Source organism: Pteronotus mesoamericanus, unplaced genomic scaffold (genome assembly GCF_021234165.1).
Source record: "Pteronotus mesoamericanus isolate MK-2021 breed Mesoamerican mustached bat unplaced genomic scaffold, CSHL_Meso_final contig_74, whole genome shotgun sequence".
NCBI lineage: Eukaryota > Metazoa > Chordata > Mammalia > Chiroptera > Mormoopidae > Pteronotus > Pteronotus mesoamericanus.
The window spans coordinates 183608-188314 of record NW_026555247.1 but is presented as its reverse complement, the minus strand read 5'-3'; the positions used below and the strand labels follow the sequence as shown (position 1 = coordinate 188314).

The window sequence follows — 4707 nt, the reverse complement described above, 5'->3', positions numbered from 1 at the left end:
TGGTCTTTGAATTGCCTAAAATAATATTTTATCCCACCAGGGGTATGCCATCCACTTTTTGAAAAACATTGGCTTAGATCTGCTACCATCATTTATTTAGATGACCAAAGCTGGTGTAAACATTTAGAGCAATTTAAATAGTACAATATAGAATGAAATCATTTAACTACCTTTCAAACATTTTGTAGTTATTAATGAATTGCTTTTATCTCTTTTGAATAATGTGTTACAGGCTCTTCATATTCTTGTCACAATAGAGTAGTTTCCTGCAAGCAATGCAATAAAAAATGGTTTAAACAGATTGTCAAAGTCTTCTTTAGGAGACTTCAAAGGCACTTAATAATCTGAAGAGATAATCTAGTGATATCTATTGGCTAAGAATAGAGTAGAAATTATTATAATAATTTATTTTTAACAAAATAATATGCTTCTTTACACAGCTAGCAGAATAGCTATGAAATTGCCTGAAGCCTATTTATTCTCCTGTTTGAAGTAAAATATCATCTTAAAATAAGCATTACAGAATCTAACAAATAAATCAGATGCCCAAATGTTAATATTTGTAATGTTTTAAAAACACATAATTAAGTTTCACCAAAAGTGAATTTTTGTAGAGGTGTCAAGTAAGCTATTACTGTTATAAAATATACTCTACTGTTGATCTGCTATTGAAAATATTGCCTACATAACATCATTACTGCTTATAATAAAATTCTATGAGAAAGAGACAATTTGAAGAAGGAAATGCTAAGCAAAAAGAAACCAGAATTTTATAATTGGGAAAATTCTCAGCCTATTCAGATAACTTGACCTGGAAACAGAGACAAGGGTATGCTGAGTAAATCCTTTGGTGAAGAGATTAGGCATTGGACTCCATAAACCAATCAATCAATATCAGTAGAAACACTGTCAGCTTGGATCAAGAGGGAAGATAAACATACAGTGAGGAAATGCCATATGAAGACAGAGAGATCAGACAGCCCTGTGACACCTGAGACCGGAATCATGCAGACATAAGCCCAGGAATGCCAAGGATCGCTGGCAATTGTGAGAAGTGAGAAAAGAGAAAAAGGCCCTGTCTACATCTTGATGTAAACTTGTAGCGATCAGAGCTGTGAAAGAATAAGATATCTGTTGTTTCAAACCACCTGGTTGGTGATAATTTGTTATGGCAACCGTGGGAAACAAATACAGGGAGTTTGATAATAATGAAGAAATCTGAATTCTTTAGAAAAATAGATATCAGTCTTTAAGCCATTAGATAAAAGCCTTAACATACAAATATCCAGTTGACCAACAGACCATAATCTCATATAACAAAGTTAATATTAAAATGAAATCTCACAATCAGGAGAAAATTTGGTATTATTCCTTTTGAATTACACGGGACAGTGACAATGGTGAAAATATATTTTACATTTAATTTTAAAAGTTTCTCAAAATGTTAACTCCTACCATACATGTTGGACTCCAGTTTGTGTATTCCATTCTATCTCATTCCATTCCATTCCATCCCATTCCATTCCATCCCATTCCTCTGATGTCATAAAGGAGAGCAGTGATTGACAGTGACAGGATGTCGGCAATGATCTTCGGTGAGCTTTGGTTGCTACCATGGGTACCAGCGCAGTACAGAAAATCGTGAGTGGAAATACTGAGAACAAAGAATAGTTTCTTCATATAAAGTACGTATTGGGTTGGCCAAAAAGTTTATTTAGTTTTTTTTCCATAAAATAAAAGGCACATTTTTCATTTTCAACAATAACTTCAGTGAGTTGGATATTTTGAGTATGTCAGCTATCTCTCATGTGGTATAACATTTATTGTTCTCAATTGATGTCTTGATTTGATCACTATCAACTTCAATGGGTCTACCCAACCATGGAGCATTGTCCAGTGAGAAATCTCCAGCATAAAACTTCACAGACCACTTTTGACACATTTGATCAATCACAGTACCTTCTCCATATACTGCACAAATCTTTTCTTTGCATTTAATTTGTGTTTTTACCTTTCTTGAAAAGATAAAACATAATATGCCAAAAATGTTGCTTATTTTCTTCCATCTTCAATATTAAAATGGCTACAAAAATTCACCAATTTTGATGTTTTTTTTTAAATGCATGCTGATATAACAGCTATCACAAAACAATCTAACAAAATTGTTATGGATGAAATTAAAGACAACTAAACACTACTGAAGCCATCTTATAGAAACAAACAAACAAACAAACAAACTTTCTGGCCAACACAGTATTTCTGAAACACACTTATTTGCTTGTAACTTTGTTACTGAGTTTTTCCTTTGTTTCAGACTGTGATCTTTTTAAATGTCAAAGTTCCTCCTAATAGTAGAAAAAAAGGAAGACCTTGATATAAGTATTATTAACAGCTATTTCCATTTTATCCTATTTTTCTACTTTTTTTTATCAATTTGTAAAAATGTGTGATGTTTATAAAAATGTTTAGAAGATAGAACTCTTCATGGTGGCAGTAGCTGATAGGGTGCAGTGTCATGGTGACTGAGCTGTGTGCCTGCCCTGTCATGCCTCAGCTCTGCATACCTGATGCTGTGAGGATGTTGATCCAGTCCTGGCCTGGATGATGATGAAGTATTTCCTGAGCCAGAGTATGTTCCAGCGTTCCTGGGACCAAGTGTTCACTGCCTTCAGGCAATGGTACCCGTATCCATATAGTAAACATGCCTTGACAAAAGAAACAGTAAACCGGGAGGTGACCCCTGACCAGAAGTTCCTGTCCTGGACACTCCTGACAAAGACCAAACAGGATGCCCCACTGGGCTGAGCAACTGTTTCTTGGCAATGTTGCTCATGAAGTGTACATCCTGGAGGACATTGTGGATGCACCAAACCAGACCATGAACACCTTCACCTGGAACATCAACCACCATGACTGATCGTGATAGAGGAACAACATGTTTACTATGTGAACTCTGATAACAGCAGCTGGACTGAAATCCACTGGGAAGCCTGGGGCTCCTCTAGCTTATTTGCATCTCCAGAGCTGTCCAGGAATTTGGTCATACCATGTTCAAAAACAATGTGATCAAGGTTATAAGGGTTTTGAAGACATCTTGACCAAGCTGCAAGGTGAGACCCCCTTCCAAAACCCTTGTTGAGATGGCCAAGGAAGACAAGAAGGCAAAGGAGATGGAATGGACAGCTACAGAGAAGAACAAGGACCTTGTCAGCAAGGCAGCCACCAAGCAGCAGCAGCAGTTTGTGTAGCCAGCCCAGGCCCTGGTGTGGCAGCACACCAGACCACCCAGCTCCACTCCCTCTGCCCTCCCCACTTGTGCTTTATTATTAAACATCAACTTCCAGCCCCATCTACGGTCCAGGTGGTGGGTTGGGTGTGGCGTCTGTTTGACATCTACAGTGCACCAGACACATTGCCCAGGCCTGGGCTGGGCCTGCTTCTTCCTGCATGAGGAGCTGACAACAGAGGCACAGAGAGGCACTGTGACTTGCCCTGGGGTCACAGACATCGTGCAGGTGAAGAGCACTAGACTGTAAGCTCTGTGAGGTGAGGGATCTTTGTTTTGTTCTCTGCTGTGTCCTAATTACCTAGAACAATATCTAGCACATACATATGATAGATATTTCTTTACTTCAATCAGTATTTCCTCCCCACAAAATGATTAGAAGACTAATGGGATGTCCTCTAGAATAAAAATCATATAAACAATTTTCTCCTTCAATGTATGCAATTTGCTATGGTAGAAATATAAATACTGTAATCTTGCTTTCAGAGAAATGATTTTTCCTGGTTATTTATCTCTACTTTAAATACTTTATTTATACCTTTATATTTTCATTTATTTTATAGATTAATAATGATACAAAATAATAATGAAATTTTGAAATAAATGTAAATAGTACATATATATGTCATAGTAGTAACAAATTTGTTATTGGGACACTGATAGGGAAATTTTTACATTCTGGGGGCATGATGTATTTATGCAATGAAAGATAAGGATATAGAGCAGTGGCCCACAAAGAAAAACTGGACTATCAGTAGTACAGAAAATATCAGTCAGTGTCTAGTCAGAGAAGGAGAACCAATAGGTGAGAGAGAGAGAGAGAAAGGGAGAGAGCGAGAGAGAATGAAGTTGTTTCAGAGGAGTTGGCTTACATAACTGTGAAAGCTTTTAAGACTGATATGTTTGCATGTGATGCTAGATGTTGAAGTTGACAGCGCAGAGTCAAAATATGTATAAATACAAATGGAGAAAACCAAAAGCAGGATGTAATCCAAAAGGAAGGGCTGGAAAACACATAAATAGACTGAATCTAAGTTTCATTTCCTCTGCCCTTGGAACTGAGGGTATCTTGCAGAAGCCATGCCGTTCATCATAAAGCTAATAAGACACACAACGTAGGAGTCAGAAAGCTAAAGGAGATTCTAGGGGAAGATGAAAAACTTCAAGGTTCAGCTACTGCTTCATGCCTACAGGGTGTGTCAATATCAGAAACCTGTGTGAAACAAAAGATGCTGCTGCTAACCTCTGCCTCCCAAATAACACAAGGATATCCCTTGTGGCCTACTCTTGTGCTTCAGTTGATTATTTCAGGCACAGGTAAACATTCCTCCTCTATATTCTCTTAGCTCTTTGTAAATTACAGTAGTAGTTACAATGCATTAAAGACTTCCTATGTATCAGGCACATGAGCTATCTTATGT

The 4707-nt window shown here is 37.3% G+C and overlaps 1 pseudogene; it reads left to right on the top strand.

Annotated features, from left to right (window-relative positions):
• The first annotated feature begins 2604 nt into the window (after nt 1–2604).
• LOC129078842 (PRELI domain-containing protein 1, mitochondrial-like) lies at nt 2605–3248 on the top strand (annotated as a pseudogene).
• Nucleotides 3249–4707: the final 1459 nt, after the last annotated feature.